Source organism: Ursus arctos, unplaced genomic scaffold (genome assembly GCF_023065955.2).
Source record: "Ursus arctos isolate Adak ecotype North America unplaced genomic scaffold, UrsArc2.0 scaffold_8, whole genome shotgun sequence".
Classification (NCBI taxonomy): Eukaryota; Metazoa; Chordata; class Mammalia; order Carnivora; family Ursidae; genus Ursus; species Ursus arctos.
In genome coordinates this window covers 73,300,934-73,324,868 of record NW_026623100.1, presented here as the reverse complement: position 1 = coordinate 73,324,868, position 23,935 = coordinate 73,300,934, and the positions used below count along the sequence as shown (strand labels likewise).

General features: G+C 49.3%; 1 protein-coding gene across 7 annotated transcripts in view; it reads right to left on the bottom strand.

Annotated features, from left to right (window-relative positions):
- The window catches only part of CYRIA (CYFIP related Rac1 interactor A), a 107,568-nt gene extending 87,478 nt beyond the window's left edge, over nt 1-20,090 (bottom strand). Inside the window, exon 1 of one of the 7 annotated variants that reach the window (XM_026519175.4) lies at nt 20,009-20,090. The gene's annotated coding sequence lies outside the window, so the exon portion shown is untranslated. The remainder of the gene's footprint in view (nt 1-20,008) is intronic. The other 6 variants (XM_048222661.2, XM_048222662.2, XM_026519197.4 and 3 more) reach the window with 6 other exon arrangements.
- Nucleotides 20,091-23,935: the final 3,845 nt, after the last annotated feature.

Sequence of the window (23,935 nt, the reverse complement as noted above, 5' to 3'; positions counted from 1 at the left end):
TTTCTCTGGAAACACACTAACCCACACCAGGTAACGGGATGTGTTAATTTGCTCAAGCTACGAAACCACATCTGACATAATCCCCCTTCTGAAAAGATGTGTTATGGCCATGAGCTGTGTTAAGGCAAATCAGACAGTAGAAACTGATCTTTCCCACATCATCATAGTTGATACGAAGCAGAGAAATGAACAACTATATTCAAACCCTAAATACAGCTGACCCTTGAACAACATGGGTTTGAACTGTGCAAATCTACTTATACGTGGATTTTTTACAGAACAGTACTATATGTGTATTTCCTCTTCCTTATGATTTTCTCAATAATCTTTTCTTTTCTCTCGCTCACTTTATTGTAAGAATACAGTATATAATGCGTAGGATACAAAATGTGTGTGGACTGTTTATGTTATCAGTAAGGTCAACAGTAAGCTATTTATAGTTAAGTTTGGGGGGAGTCCAAAGGGATACAGGGATTTCTGACTACTCACAGGGTGGGAGCTTTGAACCCCCACGTCGTTCAAGGGTTTTAATGAACAAAAGTCTAAATTTCAAGCAGGTCTGGGATGTGTTCTGAAATTCAGAAGATCTTGTCTAAATGCTGGTTTTGTCATTTCTGAGCTACCTGATTACAGACAAGCCCTCAGCTTTCTCCCCTGTTCCAGCTATTCTGGAGCTAAAATAATGTTTTTAATCAGGAGACCCAGCTCAGAGCTTAGCGGACAATGGGTGCTCGGTAAACATTAGTTTCAGGTCGCCCTGTTAGAGACCCATTCCGCAAGGCCCTTCAGGTCCTGCCCGACTTCCAGCTCTCCCCTCGTCACTCTGGCCTCATTTACTCCCCCACACATCCCGCCGGTCCTCTTCATCTGTCTTGGAATTAGCGGAAACACACTCTCACTTTCTTCTCCTTCTGCCTCGTACAGTCCACCTCTCTCTGCAGACACTGACGAGGCTCACCCCCCACTTCTTTCAGGCTCATCAGACCACCTCCTCTGAACCACCCGTGTAGACACGAATCTCCTTCACTCTCTCCCCCCACTACCAGCTCCATTTCTTCCCATAGTGTTCCCCACTGCCTAGCATAGTGTGTGTATGTGTGTGAGTGAGAGAGAGAGAGAGAGAGAGAGAGAGTGTGTGTGTGCATGAAAGATAAAACTTGGAGCTTCGTTTTGTTAACAAGTGCTCAATAAATATTTGTCGACAGACTTAGGGAATAAAGTCATGAATGGACCGGGCTCAGTCATCACAGTCCTGTTGCCAATGCACGTGAGCCGAAGAGAAACCAGTCTTGGGTAGAAGCTGATGACAAGGCATGGCTGGGAGGAACTCACCCACCAGGGAGCCCAGGCTGGATTATCCTGAGCTCCCCTCCCACGCACACCCCTGCATGGTTGCAGAGGGGGCCCTCTGTGCAGGCAACTGTTTCTCCTAACCACTAAAACCACTCCCACATTCACACTTTGAGCCAAAGTAGAAAGGTTTTCATAAACACAGATCCTAACTCACTTTGGCCCAAGCAGCAAGGGTCAAAGTACCCTCAAAAAGTACCCCATGCGGGGCCAAGACCACAAACTCTGGGTCACATCTGCTTCCGGGTGCAAGTCGTGGCCCCTCCATTGATCAGCTATCATAACCTGAGCCAAGTGCTCACAGGAGCCCGAGCTTTAGTTCCCTCTTTGATAAAATGGGCATAAATGATAAGGTGTCATTTCCAGAGCTACTGTGCAGAGTAAGGGAGATAAGGGAGGTGGGAATCAATCTGGAAAGCAGTGTCCATGCACCCTTGAATGACACATTTCAGAGCAGAACATCTTACCCCCCCTAATGCTAGCAGAAGAGGAAAATGATAAAAATGTGAATAAGTAAATAAGGCCTATATTTGCCATTTTTACAAAAACACAGTATTCTAAATGAGCTGTTTCCTTTTGCTAAGAATACCTGTTAATCCTGGTGACAGAAGGGTTAGATCTTGAGATGGATTTTGAAATTACTGAAATTCAATGCTGTTAGAGGAAGGGTAAATCTCAATTATAGACAATAAAGCAGAATGACGTGTTATGTTTTTCAAGTTCATAGTACAGTACTCACTGGCCTCTCGGAACATTGCCTACTCAAGGTCTTAGAAGGAAAGAGCCGGTGAGGGCTTGCAAGGACCCCCAGAGGATCTTATACGCATGCAAGGTGCCTCGCACTGTGTGGGGCATCCGGGTGGAGGGACGTCTGCCTGCCTTTCATACGGGACCCTCTCACCTGAATCCAGCCCTGAGCATGCTTCTGGAGCGCACGTCACATGCAGAAGCCCCTCCCCTTTGACGGACAGTTGGGCCCTGCTCGACTCAGGCCATCAGGAGAGGCCCGAGACAAAGACCAACAACACCCCTGTGGACATCCCTTGCGTCTCAACCGAGCATTGCTTTGGAAAGCTCTTGCCCGAGTCACCATCACAGGAATGGGAGGCCCACAGCCGGAACTGACTAGAAGTCGGGCCTGAACAGGAAGCCTCGCAGGCCGCCCTGCCTGCCCGGGCTCAGGGACAGCCGTGATGAAGGCCCTGCACCTGAGGAGTTTTCCGGTCTCTGCACCCTGTCATGAGATTGTTCCAGATAGCAGCATGGCCACGTCTGCTGCAGGGCCCTCCCTTCCTTACCACCCATCTCAGTCCCTCCCTCCGTCCACGGGGTCCCACATCCCAGCCGCAATCGAAGACCTCATTTCTGCTTTGGTTCTCCCTTCGGTGCTGAGGCTGGACAGAGCTACTCGTTAAAATGAATCATGGGTGTCCTGAGCACTTGCTACTGCGAAGCAGGGCTCCAAACCCTTCACACGCATCACCCCATTAGCTCCTCGCAACACCCTAGGAGGAAGATGCTATTATGATCCATACTTTGCAGAGGGGAACAATGAGACACAGAGAGGCTGAGTAACGATTCCAAGACCACACAGCTGGGGAGCCGAGTAGGGGCCCATGCCCACTGCACAGCCTTTGGCCCTGCCCTCACATCTTGGCATCTTGGTTTTCTTTTCTCTAAATGCAAGAGACTACCAACGAGACAGGTAGGAACAACAAAAGATAGGAAGAATAATACAGGCTCTGGAAAGCCCCAGAGCAAGACGCAACCATGGCGGATAGCACTGTTATTATTGCCCCTGACGAGGACAGAGGTCATCAGCACTGCTGGGGACCCTGAGTTCTGTTTGCACGAGAGTCCTCTGATGTATGAGTTCCAACATAAAAGCAAAAAAGGCTTCGGAGATGTGATTATGTTTGAATTTAAGAAATACACTGATAAACCTGTTCATCTACTGTGCAGTTAAAACCCGGGCTTTGCCAAATTTTCTCATCTTAAATAGACTGTGGAAACCTTAATTATTTTTGGCTTTTGAGTTCTCAGAGAATTAGAGCAGCTGTGACCTCGTGCGGATATTCAGAATACCTAGTATGTACTGTTACTTCCTATTTTCCAGGCTCGGTGCTAGGTTTTCCCCCCAGCATAATGGGGGTAAATAACATAAAATTTCCTCCATCCTGGAGCACCTATCTTTAGTGTAATCAAATGTTGGCTAGGCCAGCATATTTCAGTTAACTAAAATATCAACATAAAATAGCAGCTCGATATGATTTTACTAAGAACCTAACCTGCCCATCTTGTTTCATAGGTTTATAAGGTATGGGTTCGGCCACATTGTCTTCTCAACTGTAAAAAGATTCTACTGCCTGTCTGGCTACCACGTGACTGGCATGTCTGACCTCCCTTCCCATGGGAAGGCAACACAAATGATAGAGGACTTGTCCATTTGTCCTGTTTAGCAAACGGAATGTAAGTAGAATAAAGCAGAAGCTTCCAGAAGCATCTCATGCTTCTGCCACCTTGCTCACTCTCTTCCTTCTGTCATGAGCAGGACACACTCCTAGAAGCACCTGTCCCTTCAGCCCAGGTGCCAGAATAAGAAATGTGGAGCAATGGCATAGAAGCCAATCTGCAGCCCCCGACATGTGACACAAGAGAGATTCTTGTTGCTACGACCACTGAAACTTGGCAACTATTTCTTACTACAGCAAAGCTGACGAATACATCACATTATCACATATAAAATCATTTCATATTCACAGGTAGTATGTTGAGGACAGCAAAAAGGAATTATGTCCATTTTATGGAAGAAGTCCCCAAGAGCCATGAGTCATTAAGCGATGGCCCAGAATCAAACAGCAAAGAGAGGAAGACACTAGAAACAAAATCATAGGTGTTATCATAGCCCAGTGTGATTAAAAACAGGCCTGACAGGGGTGCCTGGGTGTTAATCATCTGCCTTCAGCTCGGGTCATGATCCCAGGGTCCTGGGATCGAGCCCCACATCGGGCTTCCTGTTCGGCGGGAAGCCTGCTTCTCCCTCTCCCACTCCCCCTGCTGGTGTTCCCTCTCTTGCTGTGTCTCTCTCTGTCCAATAAATGAATAAAATCTTAAAAAAACAAACAAACGAACAAACAAAAAAACAGGACTGACACATCTTCAGTGTAAAAATTTCTTTTGCAAACTGCAGACTGATTAAAACACTAGCAAACCACCCAGGTGTCCCTGGTCTCTGGGCCATTTCCCAAGATCATGGATGATACAGCCAAAGAACAAGAGATCTACAGTAACAGAAATGCAGAACCAAAGGACTGAGCTTCCATCTGCATTGAACTGAGCGGGCAGGGGGTCAGGGGGCTAGCCTCAGCTCTCCTGCCCCATGGCTGAGGGACTCCACTTGGTCTTGCTGAAACTTCTCAGGGACAATGGCTGTCCTCCGGCCATAGCAAGGCTTCCTGAGTTTCCAGAGCAGCCCGCAGCAGCTCCATGTCACGGGTCTCCAGGATGCCCAGCACAGGCCTGAAGCCAGCACTGGGAACAGTGTGTCATTTTATCAGGAAATAAGACCATAAGGAAACCCTGACCTTAAACCCTGCCAGGGAGGGTAGTAATTCAGCACAGAGGCTCACAGGATCTGTTTGGAGTGACTAATTCCATTTTCTTATTCCTATTGTTTTTAATCCAAACTGATTGTTCTCAGTCTCTGCTTTATTCTCTTCTTTCCCTCTTATTTTCACTTTTCAAAAAAAAGCTCCTTCCAGCAGGAGTGGGTGAGTCACCTTCGTTATTGATTTAGACACATTTCAGGCAGGCTTTACGCTCTCCGTCCCAGCTCACTGACATATATGGAAGGCTTTCGGCAACAGCGATCTTTTCACCAGAAAGCTCAGTTTTCAAAAGCTATATTTGGGGGTCTGAGAGAGCTGGCACCCCGCGATGCTGCTTTTCATTCACACTATTGGTTTCCTACCCTGACCCAAGCGAGGCTGCCTTCTGACACCTTCCTCCCCGCCCTCTACCCACAGATGCTATTTTCATACAGCACCCCAGGCTTTTCAGATCCTGAGCGACCATCCTGACCTTTTTCTTTCTTTAATGTAATATCCACCTAAAACACCATCAGCCCCATAGCACTCAGGTACACACATACACACAGATGTTTTTAAAGTTTTACACCGAATTGCAGAAACCAGACACTAACATAAAGTCAGGAAAAGCCATTCTGAAAGCTGGAAGAAAGCCCATACGGCCAGTCGGAGACCTACCAGGAGAAGCAAAGTTTCTAAGGACTGAGTTGCAAACTAACCTTAGGTGAGTAACGCCTTGTAATCTGTAGAGAGCTTTCAACTTGTTTTCCAAGTTTGTTACGTGCATCAGATCCCCGAGAGGGAGGGCTGCAAGGAAAGACTGACTCCACCGACAGGGGGGAGAGGAGGGCCTGGCAAGGCTGTGACTTGCTTTAAAAAGGTCATTGGCCGGTACAGAACTCGCTCTCTAGTCTTCAAATGTAGGTACTGTGAGCGTGTATTCCCCACTTTTAAAGATTTGCCACATGCCTCTGAAACCAGAGCATTCCAGTGACCTTATCGCAAGTGCCCTGAAGTACAGTTCTTCTAGAAGTCTCCGTAGAATGGAGACTCCCTGAAGGCATGGGGATCTAGCTACAAAAGCAGCTAGCGCAGTGCCTGCACACGGTCCCTTCTCAACAAATATGTACTGTTGAATAATTACAAGGCAAACTTTTCTTGTTCCTTCTTTATTACTTTTAAACAAACCCACCACCTGACATGCCAGCTATAAAGGAGTTACTGTCCTCGCCAACTGTCATCGACGAACACTCTGCAGAGTTGTGAGTATGTCATACACACTGTGACGCACAAGTCCCTCTGGTTGAAAGTCCAATTTCATCACTGCCTTGTTGAGATTCCTTAATGGCTTCCCACAGACATCAGGATGTCCGGTTTCAGCTCCCACTCCCTCAGACCCCCTGGCTTCGACCCTACTGAGCTACTTGTGCCAAGGGCTATGAGTTGGGCCAAGTTGCCATAAGTCCCCTTTGTCCTGAGGATGTAGGATTCCGACTGGGAGCAGATAGGAAGGTGGGAGCTGACAGCCATGGGCCTTCTCCAATGCTGGCATGTCACCGGAGGCCACATTATTCTGCCCGGCCCTCTTCTCTTAGCCCATCCGCATTTCACACGTTCCTGCCCCACCTCAGAAGCAGCCCAAGCCTCTGGCAGGGGAAACTCCCTAACAAGGAAAATGCTCTTTTCTTTCCAGAAAGGTCTCCAGAGACAAGGCCTTCCAGGTCCCTGGGGGCCCCCCCTCCCAGCTATCCCCTGAGAAGCAGTGAGTGGAAAGTCCTGGCTGGTCTCCTGACACGCTTTGAGGGTTTCTGGAGAGCCTCCTTGTTCCAGCCTTTGGTCACTTTCTGTAAACACCAGTCCCCAGCAGGGAACTGGGCCGTCCTGCTAAATCCTTGGGGATTTCTGGTGAGGCCCTCTTCCTCCGGACTCCAGTGAACACCCTCCTCTCTGCAACTTTCGCTTCCAGTTTTTCCTGGCACCTTGTTCTCTCCCTAGCGCGTCCATCCGTTTGATGGCTGTCCAAAAAGGAACTGGCTAATTGGAGTTTAGAAGTGGCATTCCTTCAAAATAACCATTTTCTATCAAAAGACTCACAAATAGTCTTTAATGAGAACACTTGGCCTTAAAAAAAGAAGAAGAAAAAAGGAGTAGAGTTATAAAAGCTGCACTCTTCCTCTCCCCAAGGCCTGAGCTGGGGGCTGGGGATGTGAAAACCAAGGATATAAGAGGCCTTCCCTCCAGGGTGCACAGACCATTACGCGGACGGAGCAGCGGAAAAGGTGACCGCAAAATACAGTGAAAGCTCTCTGTCAGCAGGAATAGCAGGAGAGCCCTGAAATCACAGGCCAGCCCTAGGCTGTCGCCTGACATCTCTGCCTGCCGCTGCCCGCCTGGCCCCTCGGTTACAAGCCCTGGTCTCCTGCTTGGTCCTTCAACGGGCTGGGAACACCTGTTCTGCTGACTCTCTTCCTGGAGCATGCCTTCCCTAGCAAGCTACAGGGTGCATTCTCTCACTGCCTGCAGACCTTCCCTCACCCTCACCTTTTACAAGGACTTCTCTGACCACCCAACTCCAAGCAGCAACTCTTCCCCCCACACACCCCTCGCTCTGTACGCCATCTCTGCGTCATCCTTCTTCATGGAACCTAGGACGTCTAACATAATATACATTTTACTTGTTTACATGCTTATGGCCCATCTTTCCCCAATGAAATAAAGTTTCATGGGGGCAAGGAGTTTTGCCTGTTTGCTTCACTGCTCAATCTCCAGAAATTGATACAGGGGAGAAATGTCCAACTCACCGTGAGTGCTCCATAAATATCTGTTGAATAAGTGGATGGATGGATGGATGGATGGATGGATGGATGGATGATGAATGAGTAAATTACAAGCACATTCAAAGTGTAAGATACAGCACAGAGGATCATAGGGTGAGGGAGGGAAAACTGAATGGGAAGAAACTAGAGAGGGAGAGAAACCATGAGAGACTCTTGACTATGGGAAACAAACTGAGGGTTGCTGGAGAGGAGGTGGGCGGGGGGATGGAGTAACTGGGGGATGGGTATGAAGGAGGGCATGTGATGTGATGAGCACTGGGTATTATATGCAACTGATAAATTACGGAACACTACATCTGAAACTAATGATGTACTGTAGGTCAGTTAATTGAATTTAAATAAAAAATTTTAAAAAATCATTTCAGAAAGAGAATGCCTAGCCCACGTGTGATCTTGGGTCACTCATATTACTGCTTTCTCCTCTGTAATATGAAGCTAATGCATAATATTGGCAAGTCTCCGACGAGCAATGAAACTAAAACAGGAGTTCAGACTAACTAAAATGAGCTGATGGTACAGGCTAATGCAAGATGGGAAAAGACAAGAGGAACCATGCCTCTCTCCACCACCACCAAGTCAAGTTCCAACCGCAGCAGACAGAGACTGAGGAAGCCAGGCACAACGAGGGTGTGAGCTGGGTGGGTCTGCTGAACTTGATCTTGTGGTTTAACAAGGGATGCTTCGGTCCCAGGCCAAAAGCAAAATCCCAAGCACGCTATAGAACTGTAGTCTAAATTGTTAATTCACAAAGCAAACCACCACTTTTCATATGCTATTTGCCTTTCTGTAAATAATTGCTTCTGAGGCTGAGTTTTGCCCTCTGTAAAATAAAGTCCACGTCTTCTCCTACTAAATGACACATAAAAGCTTCTAGAACAGTGTCGGCCACTTTGGAAGCGCACGGAAGTACGTGCTCTATGGAAATACGGTGACTGCATGAAGTTTACATTACATTAGGGAGAGCCATGGGACTCCGGTCTGGAAAAAGGCAACAAACTCCAACTCAGATTGTATTTTCTGAGGCTTAAGGAAAAGAAAAAGGGGGGGGGGGGAGGGAGAGATCGTATTTTCCTAAAAAAATAAAATTGTGGCCTGGAAGCAGTGAACTATGTGGTATGGGAAAGTGTAGGATTTTGAGAGTCAGGCAGAACTGAGTCAAAATCCTGGGCCCCCATTTTCAATCCTATGTCTCAAAGCCAGTGTGTAAAATTCTCTTGACTTCCTTGGCTTTATCTTCAAAAGAGAAATCCACAGATCTACCTTGCAAGGTTGCCTTGGGGTGAGAAAGGTGCACAAACAGCAGCAAAATGAATTAGCAGGCGCTCAATACATGCTGCAGACCACAGCTCACTGCTGCTACTGTAACTGAACATTCGAGTGTGCTTTGAGAAACGAGGGGCCCTGTTGGTCCTGGGTCATAAAAATAAATCATGTGCATATACCATGAAATATCAAAAACACTGTCGCTATTTTTGTTTATACGAGCTACTCAAAGTATTTCCTGAAGTTGAGGTTGAACAGATAAATTTATACAACCCACAACCTCACTAGCAGGTTACCGAGCAGACAGTATAAAAAAGGGAGGAGGGGGGATGGCGTCTTGACGCAGTGGCTTAAAAGGAGGATAAAATAGGAGATAGGCATATCGCATTTCATTCATGCAGGCACACGCGTACACGCTTGCCCCCAGGCACGAGGAAGGAAAGCCCCCGTGTGGACCCCATGGGGAAGGAGGCCACCACTGCAGCCCAGACCCGGGCAACCCTCTCTCTCTCCCAGAGAGCCTTGGTCCCGGAGTCTGGGGCCAGGCTTCCCTCACCGACCCCGGGCATTGCTTTACATTTCATCTAGTGAAACCCACTCATTACACAGGGACTGGGATCCAGAGACGGAGGATGAGACAGAGGATGATGACAGAAGGTTAATGAGTCCGTGGCAGACCTCAGTTCCCCAAGGACTCCCCTCTGCTGCTCCCTCCATATCCCGCTAGGTCTTCCTGCTCCTTGGAAGCTTAGGAAGCAAACTGAGCCAGGATCCCTAGCTCCCTACTTCTGTTCCTTCTGCCCCCTCCCCTCCAGGTTCCCGACTCCGCTTAGCTTGTACAGGAGGACCCGAATACCCACGTTTCCTGGGGCAGAGGCAGCTGCCACAGTTTCCCTTCTGGGTTTCTCTTTCTTCCTTCTGTTTCCTTTCTCTTTCATCACTTTTTCCTATGTCCCCCAATTGGCTATTAAATAAAACTGGATATTTTCCAAGTCCTTTATTTTTTAAAACTTACGTTAGGTTTTTCTTTCATTTATTTTTATTTTTAAAGTAATAAGCTCAAAGGATTTGAGTGTTTTCAAGTATGTCTAGAATAAGATTTGACAGGGTTCTGTGTTTCCAAAGCAAAAGGATTAGATATTTCTCCCTAAGAAACATCATTTAGTTGCTTCCTGCTAGTGGAGCTCAGAATTGCCGATCTCAGGGGTCACTGGTCCTTGAAACACAAAAGGTCCCTTAGCCCTGGGGGAGAACCTCAGTGGTCAGTTCCCCAGTGGGCCACACGAAAACCAGGGCTCAGGGTGAAGTGGAGCCTTGTTCAGAGAGCACCTGGCGGGGGCTCAGGCCTTGGCAGCACCTCCCAGAATTTGAAAGGACTCCCTAACACGTGTATGCATGCATACGCTCGCACACGCACCCACGCGCGCACACACACACATACAGGAGTCCAGGCCTCTCTCACTTACAAGCACCAGCCATTCCCAGAAGTACCCCCATCTCAGTGTGTGCCCTGGCATCAACCATCTCTCCCGCTCCCCAGTGGCTCCCAGTCTCTGCAAACAGAAGGGCCTCAGGATCCTAAAATTCAAGGTCCCGTCTCCATTGCGGAACCCCCTGTCCGCAGTCAGGCCCCTGGTTCCTAAACTGAGTTACTGCCAGGTGAGGCAATCAAGGTGGGCGCTCAGGGAAAGGTGGAGCTACTGACTTGTTCAATGTTGTTAGATCCGGGAGGACATGGGAAATGTCGAACCTGGCAAAAGCCAGAATGCATTAAATGTAAACTTAAAAGGCAAAGAAATAAAGGAGGGAGAGAGAGAGAGAATGAGGTTGGTCCCCAAAGCCCTTTCCCTACATGTTCTATCATCAATGCTTGGCCCACAAAGTTGCAGGCTATCCCATTTCCTTGGGCAGACCTTCCTTGGTCCCACGCTCTACCACAGGGAATTTGCACACTCCTTTCTGACATCGCCTCAGTAATGCTGAACCACGGCCTCAACGACAATCCTAGTCAGGAGAGCAACCGCAGGGATGGCACGTCCAGCAGGGGCCCAGTCACCTGCAGCGCTTGCCGGAGTATCACGGAGCCCTCGCTGGGCCTCCGGGCAGGTGCCGGCACTACAGGGGATCCCACACAAACCAGCCCCAGGAATCAGAGGATCAGTGTTATGAGAAGGAACAGCCAGAGGAAACCGCTGCAGAGTGCAGAGGAAGTCTCTTCGCCTCCCTCGTCAGTCCGTGTGGAGGCCAGATGGAAGCTACCAGAACATGGCCAGCAAGCAGCTTAGTGCTTCTCACTCTCTTGGGGGCCCCCACCTCCATTCCCAGCCTCTCAGAGAGGGAGAAAGAAAGACTTAATTGATTTAGAAACCGAGTTCCTAGGGCCGGGAGAAGGGAAGCAATGTGCCCAAGCTGACTTGACAAGTCAAGAGCAGACCCAAGATAAGAAGCAAGACCTTCTCACGCTCTGCCGGCCTCTTTCACTTCCCCTTGCTCCCTGTTCAGGCCCTGGTTCCTCCTCACACGCCTACAATGATGAGTGAGGTTGAAAAATTCCCTTCTACCTTCCTCCAAAGGCCAGTGATGAAATTGGACTATAAGCCACACTAGACCCAAAATTCCCAGCTTATTTTTAGTTCTATGGAATTTTTTAAAAATTATATTGTCCCAGTGAAACTTTGGAACCTATGCTTTAAAACGTTTTGTTGTTGTTGTTGCTATTGTTGTTTTGGGTCCGTGCCAAGGACGGTCATTTAATTTTTTTTCCTATTACAGTGGATCCTTGAATAACACAGGTTTGAATGGTGCAGGCCCACTTATACGTAGTTTTTTGGGGTTTTTTTTTTTGGACAAATGCAATACAGTACTGTAAATACATTTTCTCTTCCTTATGACTTTCTCAACATTTTCTTTTCTCTAGCTTACTTCATTGTAGGAATACAGTATAGAATACATGCCACATACAAAACATGCATTAAGGTGTGTGATGAGCACAGGATGAGCCATCTCACCATACCACTGGGGACCAAGGGCAGGATGCTCGAGGGCCCCACCCATGCCTCCCCAACCCCCCAGCCCCAGGGAGGCTGTGTGTTCTTATGGGCTTTGGAAGAAGAGGTCCACAAGCCCTTCTTTGAAATTTCTCCTCCACATGTACTTCCAAATTCAGAATCTTTCAGATTTTTAAACAATAATATAGTGCATGTACTATGTTATGTATCCCCTGGGCAGGGTCGGGGACACTTATCCATCTGATGAAAAACTTACTCACCTAGAATGGTATTTAAAAAAAAAAAAAAAAAACTATGAATAGTCTCATGTTCAATCAGGCCAGCTTTGGCCTCCAAATGAGCTAGGAAAGACAAAACTTTACAGAGGATTTTGGATTTTGGACTTGCGAAGAAGGGATGTCAGAAAACAGCTTACGACCTCATTCATTCTATCTGAAGGCCCTCAAGGCCCCAGATTTGAAACCTCAACACTCCAGCAAGAAAACACACACACACACAAAGTAAGAAAAAGACTGCAGGTAGGGAGACCGATTACTTACAGAGTAAGTACAACCTTTGTATTATGCCCCACCAAACAATACAGTCACCTTCCATTCAAGTATAAAATAAAGACTCACAGCTAGAAATACCAACCCGGAGGAGTGGATTCGGGGGCCTGGTCAGGGGCAATTCAGGAATGTGTCTGTCAGGGCGAGGAAAAGCCCCGTGTCATTTTCCACCCCAAACAACAAATAAGGAGGAGCCTGAAGAAAGTAGCAAATATTTTTCAAATTTTCTTCAAAGAGCAGGCAAAAAAGGGAGACTGACATATGTCTAATTAATTTGTCCCTTACAATATTCCTGAGACACCAATATTATTAACTTCGGTTCATAAGTTACAAACCTTAGGAAGCCTAAGAATTTGCCGAGGGGAAGAGCCAGGATTTCAACCCAGGTCTGTTTGCTTCCAGGTGCACACTCGCCCCGTGGCCCCGGGATATTCTCCCAGAACTTCTGGATGCATACCCCTAGATATCTCAAAGAGTCACAGCCCAGTTGCAGCTTTGGCGAAGGTGAATTCTTGCCCCCACCTTGGAAAAGCTTCTGATATTGGCTCCCGATCTAGCTGCCTCTTTCTCTTGACCTCAGGTTTTGTACAATAGAGAACATAGACCAAAGGTGCCGTTCCAGTTTCGAGGACAAGCAAGTCCGTCGTTCTGTAAGCTGAGACCCCAGGTCTCTCCAGCTGCCTCAGGGAGAGGGCTGAAAAATAAGTTCTGCACAACCTGGCTCAATTGGGTGGGCGCCACAGCTCAGCAAGGCCATATGCCGCACACACCAGAGGCTCAGCTCATTACTGCTGGATGGCATTCTCTGATGCAGTGGGCTAAGCAAAGGACACCCTCCAAGGACGTCAGTCCAATGCAGAGATGCCGGTCACAGGGAAGCACTGAAAACACAGCTATATTTTCTCCTCTTCTTCTTCTCCTTCTTCTTGTTCTTCTTTTCAGTTTCAAGGTATGGAAGCACGTCTAGCTCTTTGAGATGAGGATTTTACCCAAGACACATGCTTATTAATTCCACGCTCCTCCCATATGCCCGGCTCTCATTTCTCGTGGGGGTGGTAGAGAGAGAGCACGCTTTGCAGGCACACAGATGTCGCTTCAGGCACCAGCCCGCGACCTTCCTTAATGAAGTGACTTTATGCAAGTTCCTTAACACCTCTGTGTTTCTGTTTCCCCCTACAGAATGGGGATATCTGTTCCAAAAGTTCATCAGAGGATGGCTAAACGTGATCCTAACTGCTCATGATTTCTGCCAACAATCATTTACACGGCTCAGGAGGTGCTGCGGCCCATGTGGGACTGAGAGGACCACGAGACACAGATGAGCATTTGCTCGTCCCCCAGCCACAGCCGAGTGTCACCCTACTCTAGGCTCCTGGGACCCAGTCCCATGGTTGCTCCTGGAAGGGCCTGTGTTTGGTCGTCAATGGGAAAGACGGGACTTGATGGAATGTTGAGGAAGTTGTGTGTTTGTCATTGTTCCTTGCGATCCTAAGATGATTGTGCATTTTCATTTATTCTAAAGCCTGGGAATCATCAAACCAAATTATTTTTTTTAAAGGACATTAACTTGAAACGATTGCAGTGACCAAGGCATCTGTGAAGCCAAGCCCTCCATCTCTGTGTCAACAGAGACCCTGGAAAGTGGGGGTAAGCCGGTGACGCTCCTCCCCGCCTCTGCTGAGCTCCTGTATCCCTTTGTCTCTCGCTGTTGTCATTGGCCTTGACTTCCACTCATTTAGCTGATGTTCGATCAGAACACAGTTCCCTTTCTGGGAAGGAGAGCAAGGTTTCTCTGCTCTTTGAGATGATTATCTGAAAACACCCTTGGCTCTCCCCATCCCCAGCTCCGCCTCCGCAGCCCCACTGACTAAGGCTGCCAGGTTTGCTTCTTTCCCTATCACTCAGGAAAAGGAGCCCCCGGGCATATTAGAATCATCAGGCTGGATGCAGAAGGACTCTTAAAGTCATCAAATCCAACCTTCCCGTTTCACCAACAGAGAAACGGACCAGGCAGCGAGGAGCAGAGCTGATAGCCACGCCCGGGTCATCAGCTGTCCAAGCCACGTGCTTTCCCCCTCTCCCTGCAGCATGTCACGGGGAATTCAGGTGCTCCACGAATAACACAGTAATACATTTCCCTCTTTCTCTGGCACAGGGCACTCTGTACGATAAATGCCAAGCTCCACTTCGGCATGTGTCTTCACCTCTGCTTCCCATGGAATGACAGCCAGCTGCGGGCAGGGGTGATGCCCTACTGATCACTGGACCCGACCTCGTGCAGCACAGGGCCCCATTACATATTTGTTAAATGAATGAATGAATGATCTCATTTTAATGCTTGATCCATCATAAAACTGCAATCCAATTCTTTGGGGGCATACCATTTCCCCAGTTCATTTTAAAGATCTAATTATCTACACCATACAGAATTTTTATTAGAAAGTGAAGTCATTAAATAAGCAGACACCAGACTCAGGCCCTGAGATAATTGCAAATAGAAGCACATCTGTCTGCAGCGCTAAGCTGGACCCAGTAAGCACGTTGCTGGCGAGTGTGGCACCCATTTTCAGCACTTGGATACACTGGGACAACGGGTTTCCAAACCAGGGAGGTTAGGCTTCTTAATTACCTGAGAAAGGCTAGGAGTGAGCGGTTCTGCAATCGCTTTCAATACTTCCATCTTCCTAGACGTGGGTTATAAGGAGACCCTGAATCCAAAAGATTTTCACATTTAAAAACCCTCCACCCACATTTTCTGACCTTGTTGCTTTGGTCCGTATATATCCGTGGGATGCACCTGTCATGCTTTCCATTCATACATTCAGTTATAAAATCAGTTCAATTTATTTCAGTGACAAACCAGCAATCCATTCTTGTGCAAAGGAAGTTACTTCTAGCATCATCAAACATCGTCTCTTAACTCAGACATATCGGACTCCTTTTCCATTCATCACTTCTAGGAATGAGGCCTCAGCCAACTGCACAAAGCTTCGTCAATGCCACGCTGACAGCAAAACCCTAATAAAGTCTCTAAATATTTACTATGAGTCTAAGTTACTGACCAGTTCCACTCCCGTTGAAATCTGCTCTCCTTCTCCAAACACAATTATTTTAGGTCACTGACACACCAGCCAAGGAAATGACAAGACTGTATACTATGGCTGAAAGTGCAAGCAGGACCCAGTTTTAAATTCTGGCCCTGTCCCTTACTAGCTGATGGACTCTCTGCAAGTTACCTTGTCTTTCCCAGTTTCCCTAACTATAAAAAGGGGACAAGAATACTAACGTCCCAGAGTTCTGGTGATGACTTGAAAAAAATGTATGTACATATATATGGTAACTTTTAAAAAAGGAAGTTAAACATGCGCAGAATAAAGCGTATGAAGCATTCATTTTCAAGTGCTCTCTGACAAAGGAGCCAAGAATATATAACAGAGGAAGGACAGTCTCTTCAATAAATGGAGTTGGGAAAACTGGGCACCACATGCGAAAGAACGAAACTGGACCACTACCTTACATCATACACGAAAATGAACTCAAAATGGATTAAAACCTTGCAAGTAAAGCCTGAAACCATAAATTGCCTAGAACATACAGGCAATAAGCTCCCTGACATGGGTCTTGGCAATGAATTTCTGGATTTGATGCCAAAAGCAAAGGCAACGAAGCAAAAATAAACACGTGGGGCTATATCAAATGAAAGGATTCTCACAGATAGTAACAGATTCTTGAAACTCAGAGTGTGTTTTGGCCATTTCAAATCCGTTCCCCTTTGAGAAAACAGAAGTGTTGGTGATTTGCACAGAGTCACCGTGTTGCAGAGTATAGTTTATCTGGTGAGAGATAACTCGAAGACTAACCAGCAGTTGAGGAACCGAAGCACGGGCAATTTTTAACCTTCCCAGATAACAAATAGATCTCTGAAGGCCAGAATTAGTCCAAAGAGCTCCCCACCACAGTTCTAAGAGGACCCAGAGGCCCAGTAACTGAGAACCCTTTTCTAATCAATGAAAGTAAATAAGGGCAAGTCTACTGTGAGGTGGGCACCATGCCAGACGCCATAAAGACGTAAGATTGTTTACTTCCTAGAAGGCGAGCATCGGTATTGCCATTTTACAGGTACAAAAACTGAGGCTCGGAGCAGTTAGCCAGTCCTTCAGGATCCCTCAGCTGGGAAACAGCAACAGCAGAGTTTGGATTCATAGCTGACTCCAAAATCCACTTCTTTCCAGTCCCCATGCTGCCCTGTCAGGTAATTCCTGCAGCCTCTGAGAAAGGATTTTAACCAGGATGAACTAGGAACCAGAGGATACCATGGGTCGAAGAGTCGAAACTCAGCGAGGAAGGCAGGACTGGCTCCCTGCCATAGGCCCCTGCTCTTCCTGCTTACCAGCTGAGGGAGGGGCTTTGCAGTAATCACCCCATCGCTGTGAGGGCTGGACTTAGGCTCCCCAGGTGGGCAGTGGTAAGACAAATATTGTAGCCACCAAGCACAGGCTGCCTGACTCAACCTCAGTGGGTGACCTCGTCAAGTTGTCTGGGGCCCCACATCACCCCAGCATTCCCCTCATCACACCACCTCTCTGACGTACCATAAGAATCTCTAAGTCTGACTACCTTCTTTGAAAAAAGGAATAATGGGCAGTGTTTTAAATCCCCAGCTCCCAAAACTGTATTTGGTACAGAGTAGATGTTCAATGAATGTCAAGTGCATGAGAGGAAGTGAATTCAACATCAAGGCTGGACAAGAGGACTTTAGACAATGCCTCCCAACCCTGAGATATCACGGCTTAATGATTCCTCTGGGTGGTCGTTCGGGGGTCTCTTCAACACTGAGCTTTCCCAACATTATAAGTGCTTCAGGCTTTCAACCCTTCAAAGCACCCCCTTCAGGCTACTCCTTGCCATCCTTCAGGAGCAAGCAAACATGGCTATTGGAACAGAGGCTGTCAACCCCATTTTAAAGACTGTAAACTGAGGCTCATAGGAGTGAACTGACTTCCCCGGGGCCAACATTCGACAATGAGGCTGCTGATTCCCTGGTCTTTTCATGTTACCAAGCTTGGAGCATAGATAGGCCAAGTGAAGGGAGAAGGCAGGGGGAGGGGAGGGAAGAAGAGAGTGTGTGAGAAAGGGAAAATAAAAGGGAAGAGGGGGGCAGCTTCTCTGGAGAATGTCACTGACAGCTGACAGTCGGTGACCTATGGCCCTGGCAAACTCTGAACTCCTCACTCAGGACTGGCTGGGTTGGGTGCGGGGGGGGGGGGGTGGTTAACTTGGCTCTCAGTGTCCCTGACTTACCCAGTTGCATCTAGGCCCTGGGAGCAAAAGCAAACTGAATGCTTCTTGGTGCTGAGTAAAAAACAGGAAGTCACAAGTGGCTTCACTCGCCTCTCAACTTGGGTCTCCAACAGTTGGGGTCAAGGGTGCACCAAAGACCTGACAGGCAGCTCCCTGGCAGCTTGCCACTGTGACAGTGAGTGGCACCCCCAGAACACAGGGTTTAGGGGGCTCTGCTGTCCCGGGAGGAGCAAGACCAGGAAGCCCCCGGGGTGGGAAGTCAGGGAGACGGGAGTTCGGTGCCGGCTCCATCATGGTTCCATTCATTGAACAGAACCTGAGCGCTGACTAGGTGCTAAATCCCGTGTGACCTGAGGGAAACAGCTCACTCTGAGCTTAGTTTTGTCATCTGCAAAGTGGGGACAGCCCCTACCACACAGCACTGTCATGAACATCAGTGAGTTCCTCCACTACACATGGAGTCTATTATTAGCATCGAGGCAGGATGCGGGGCGCTGTGTGCCTGAGACCGAGGCGCTGCCCGCTTCCCAGAGCTGGAGGCAGGAGGGAGTGTGGGCAGGTCTGTCCCCACCTCTCGCCCCTCGCAGGAGCCCAGGGCCAGAAGGAGGTGAAGTTCTGCCAGCCCCCAGCCTGGGCCCAGTGCCCATGTTTATGACTGTTTATTTCAGAGCAAGTAGAAAGGAGAAATTAGAGCCATAAAAGACAGGACAACAGACCAATAAAAACCAGCTCCCAGAAGAGTCAGAAGGAGGAAGAGAGGCAAAACTGTCACCATAGCAACACAAGACAGTCAGAAGCACGCAGGAAAAACAGCCCCTACTCTGCCTCCTCTCTTCACAGCAAAGCAAGCCCGGGACCCCATTCGGAGCTCAGTGAAAGCCAATGACCCACCCTACAGCCCTCGTCCCCAGACCCAGATGTCCAGCCTGACCTGGCGAGCAGCCACCCTCCTCCTGCTGGCCCTCATGCACCACGGGTCCCAGCCCTTCATGGTCCCAGCCCAGCTTGCTGTGCGCTGGGACTCACGCTATGCAGACGGCCCAGGCCCTATCCAGAGGGTTGGGGATGGTGAAAGATGGGAAAAGTTTCCAAAAGAGTAAGGCAGGAGGGCCACAGAGCTGTGGGGGCAACCGAAGCCCAAAACACCTGCCCCATTACTCTGCCCTGGAGTCCCTGGGGAGCAAGCAGGGGAAACAAGGACATGGGCCAGTAGACCAGGCCCAGAACGGCCGCCCATCAGTGCCGGACTCTACACGCCCAACACAGTGGCTGGGGGAATTCTGGGAGCCTGGGGGTGGGGTCAGCAAATACCCCTGGAGGTCTTAAATGACAAAGGTCTTGGTTCTGGCCCCTGGGGACACTGGCCAGCAAATCAGGAGAGTTTGGAGAAGGATCCAGGAACCCACTGGCCCATTCTGACAGAGGCTTCTTAGTCCTTCAGCTGGCAGGCAAGACAGGTGTCTCCACTAAATAGCGTGGCTGGCCTGGCACCAGCCTTTTGGGAAGTGGGTCAAATTGTTCCCAAAGCCGAGATCTGTAAAGTCCCTTTTGCCAGACTGGGATTCTCAGGAGGAGGAAGGTGATATAGGGCCAGGAGGCCTGGGTCCTAGGCACAGCAGTGCGCTGACTGGCTAAGAACATCTGGGGCAGGCGGCAGCACAAGGGTCCAGGTGTGCAGGAACTGGGGAGGGGCGTCACCCTTGCCTCTGGCGCTGTAGAGAGAGGTGAGGAGCCTGGGCCTCTGGGGGTGGGAAGGGGGCAGCAGAAGACTGGGAGAATGGCTTTGGAGCTGAAGATACCTGGCTGCGGGCTGGGGGACCAGGGGACCGAGTGGCTGAGGGGTGACGGGGGTGATCTGGAACACAATCAGGAGGCAGTCCTGGGGAGCAGGGCAACGGGCGCACAGACGGACATCTGGAAGGCGATCGCAGGAGAAGGGCTGAAGGACTGGGTCCTCCGCTCTCCCTCCCGTCCTCCCTCCCCTAAGGGCTGCAGGGGTGTCGGGAGCTGGGGAAGGATGGCAGGGTTCGCCCCGGCGCCTCCCGAGCCCCCTTCCCTGCCGACCCCCACCCGCGCTCCCCGCCGTGCCCCCGCCGCGTCCGCGCTGCGCTCACCCGGGGTCGCCGCCGCCCTGATCGGCCGCGCGTCCGCCGCTGCCCCAGCCGCCGCCGCTGTGGACGCCTCTCCCGCGGCCGCCGCAGCCTGCGAGACGGCCCCGGAGCCCCGCCCCGGCCCGCCCCGCCCCGGCCCGCCCCCAGCCCGGCCCGCTGCGGCCGCCCCGCCCCGCCCCGGCCCCCGGGGCTCCCCACCCCCGCCGGCACCCGCCTCGCCCCACGCGCGCGCGGAGACCCCTCCTGCGCCCGGGAGCTGGTGCTGGCCACCTCCGCACACGGGAGCCCCTGCCCTTCTTTCGGCCTTGGCCACTTGGCTTTGCCTTCCAAGAAGAAGCCGGGACCAGCCTTTGCTGCTCCTACACGCTGAATTCCTTCATACCCATTATTCCCTCCAAGAAAACCAGAGAAAGGCCGGCAATCAATACCTAGACGCGCACGCCCACCCTCAATTTCATGCCCGCGCCTCCAGCCAGACCACCCTAACCTCTGTCCACACTGCCATCTTACTTTGGGTTCTGAAGCCGGCCTTCCTCCCCGGCCTTCCGTGTTCATACTATGAACAGATTCCCAGCCCTGGGGGCTGCTGTGATCTGATGGGACCGCCAAAAGAGTCTTGCAAATGCTCGGTCCAGATAATGTAACTACCCTAAAGAGTGAGCCTGCAAAACCACTTTAAAAAATTCTATGATGCAAGGGGAGTGAAGGGGATTATGGTGTCACTGTCATGATCATTGTTTTAAAACATCCGCCATGGAGGCTTTCTGCATTAGAGAGAGATTCAGGAAACCAGAGAGGTGCACACAGCCAAACAGGTTGTGAGTCAGAGCTCTTCCCTGGGGGAGCGGGGTCCACCTTCTCCTGCTTCCTTTCCAGGTCAGTCAGCTGGAGCATCGTGAAACATTTATTAAACCCCTGCAATGGGCCTAGCCCTGTGCGGGGAGCTGGCTCAGTTTAAGGGGGTGTGTGGACTGGGAGCATAAGGTGCCCAGGTCCCAGAGCGTGGAGAGCTTCGGGAGACTTTGGTCAACGCCATCTCCTTTCTGAGTTCCGGTGTCCCCGTGCATAAGGCGATGCCACCCCAGACTCCTTCTGGCTCTGAAAAGCTTCTGTGAGTTGCCTAGCATGGCTCCTGCTCTGGATTTTGGTAAGAATTCAGGTAAGGCCCAGGAGGGCACCGCCTAGTTAGAATTTTCATTCTAAATTGTCTCCCAACTGGCAGTGTCCTTAGAACACTTTCCCCTTCTTCATTTGGGGGTCAAGGCCCCTCATGTGTGGCCCAGCCCCCATTGTCAGTCCCTGCAAAGACAATCCATTTTATCTTTGGGGGCCTCTATTAGAAGAGCCTTCTTGCTGCACCCCCGTACATACACACACCAAAACTTCTGGCTTCTTCTCTCCACCTTGGACCTGGCCAGGCTCTGGAAAGGAGAAGGATGAACCAGCCACAGATACCACTGACCCCATAAAGCACTATCATTGCAGACCACAGGAATACTCCTTACTCTACACAGGTCTGTCTCTAATAATAATACAGCTTAGGTTGGTGAGACGAGACTATTTGATCCATGAGATTTCACTTCCACACACTTAAAAGATGGCTTCTGTTTCAGTAATTGAGGGATACCTGTAGAGCATTGCCCAGCCCATTATGAAATAATAGGGTTTCTAATTATCAGTGTGGAATTTAATAATTAAATGTTTCCTAAGACACAATAATCAGGCGAAATGGTCTTTCAACTTCATTAGTAATACTAATAACAGGTTTAGAGGTTACTATAATAAAGATTATAGCAAAATTAAACTGTCATTGAAGGGGCAGGTAGGTTGAGATTAAATTTCAGATGGTTTTCATTCACAATATAAGTTTGCTAAAATGAACCTTTAATGTCTTAATTAAATTAATTTTGAACTGTTCGAGTTTCAAGGGCATCCGCTTCACGTATTTATTTTTTTTAAAGAGATTTCTCGAGCTCTGACACGGGGCCAGGCACTGTGCTAAATGATAGCATCAAGACACAGGTCCCTGGCCTTGAGAAGGATTCAGACAGATTGTCAGTCCTGGTTTATGACAAGGCAGAATGGAAAGTAGGCAAAAATAGGGGTATTTGCTGTAGGGGCCCAGGCCAAGAAGGAAGTCATTGAGATTGGAGGAAATGGAAAGCAGATTCTTTTCAGCTGAACCCTGCGGGATGAGTTAGTCTTCAATAGGCAATTAATGGGGTCAAGGACACTCCAGGTAGAGGGACAAAAGGGAGGCCCTGCTGGAAAGGGGTTCGGTGTGGCTACAGTGCCTGAGGGGCTGCAGAAAGTGGCTGAGAGTGAAGAAGAACCAGAATACTAGCCCAAGAAGGCCCTTGGCCCTGGGAGCTTCAGGGAGCTGGGTGGCCTTGACCGGAGTGTCAAATACAGCCTGACAACAGGTGAAGTGTGCTTGGGGATTGGGTGGAGAAAGAAAAGGCAGCAGTGAGAATGGTCAGGTGAAAAATACCATCATTACCTGGGCTGCCCCCCCAGGAACCAGGTTCTACTCTCTCACGTTTGAAAACACCCTCTAAAGCATCCCCAGTGCGGAGAACAGTACTTGGCACAAACTTGGTGCCCACCAATATTTGCTGAGTGGAATGGCAGGGTCATGACAGATGAGCATCCTCTCTGGAGACAAAGCCACTAGGGCTGGTCTCACTTGGGGTTCCTCACCATCCACTGAGATCCATTCTAGGGCTGGGAGAACATTCCCTCTCCATTCCTGGACAAATTAGGTTTTCTTTCTCAGAGTAAGTCCCTTCCTCCAAAAGATCATTTCTGCTTCCGAGCCTTTGCTTCTCTGTACATCTAGGGTGATGCCCTCTCCCATCTCCAGCTATCAAAGACCGCTTGTTCCGATGCTCATGGTGTCTGGGGGCACTGGTGGCTCTCTGGGCTCGTGCTTCTTTACTCGGAATTCCTATGAAACTAACAATCTGAGCCCCTTACCCCTCTGAGTCATCACGTACACAAGTCTCTTGAGGACAAGGGCCTTTTCTGAGACACGGGTAAAACTTCCACTTGATGGGAGGGCGAAGCTGAGTATAAATCCTGACTCTGCTACTCACTGGCTGTGTGAACTTAAGTTACTGTGGAGTCTGGGTTTTCCCTCCTGTAAAATGCAAGTGATAAAACCTACCTCAGAAGGCTGATGTGAAGGCTAATGTAAATGGCTTTGTAGCTGTGAAGAAAAGAGTCAGTGTGTGTGTGTGTGTGTGTGTGTGTGTGTGTGTGTGTTGCCTCCTAGTGCCTTGAATAATACTGGCCATACAGTTAGTGTTGATTGCAGACAAGCTGGTTAGTGGGTTGATTCGTAGACAAGGACAAGAAACGGACGTGGAACGATCCCGTGTCCCGAAGCCCTACAGTGCTCTCTGCTTGCCGCTCTCTAGGAAGGAATCTGTATTTTATTTTAAAGATTTTATTTATTTATTTGCTTGTTTGTTTGCTTGATTAGAGAGCCTGAACAGGGGGAGGGGCAGAGGCAGAGAGAGAATCCGAAGCAGACCTCGCACTTGAGCGCAGGGTCCCACGCCCTATCCCACGACCCCACGATCATGACCTGAGCTGCAATCAAGAGTTGGATGCTCAACTGACTGAGCCGCCCAGGCGCCCCAGGAATCTTTATTTCTGGCCTCCCAGTTTACTCTCCTGCAGCAGGAATTACAGAGCACTTGCTTTCCCTCCGGCGTTACTCTAATGGCTTCCAAAGGTGGTGGGTGTTCTTGCCAATTACAGGCCAGGGTTCCTTTATGTAACGAGGGGTTTCTACGGAAACATGGCCCAGGCTTCAGAGGGAGCATAATGGATTTGATTATGAATATTGAGCCAATTTTCACAGCTGACATACCGCACACTTCCTTGTTGCGAAAAATCACAGTCCAAACCGTGTAGAGAAACTTG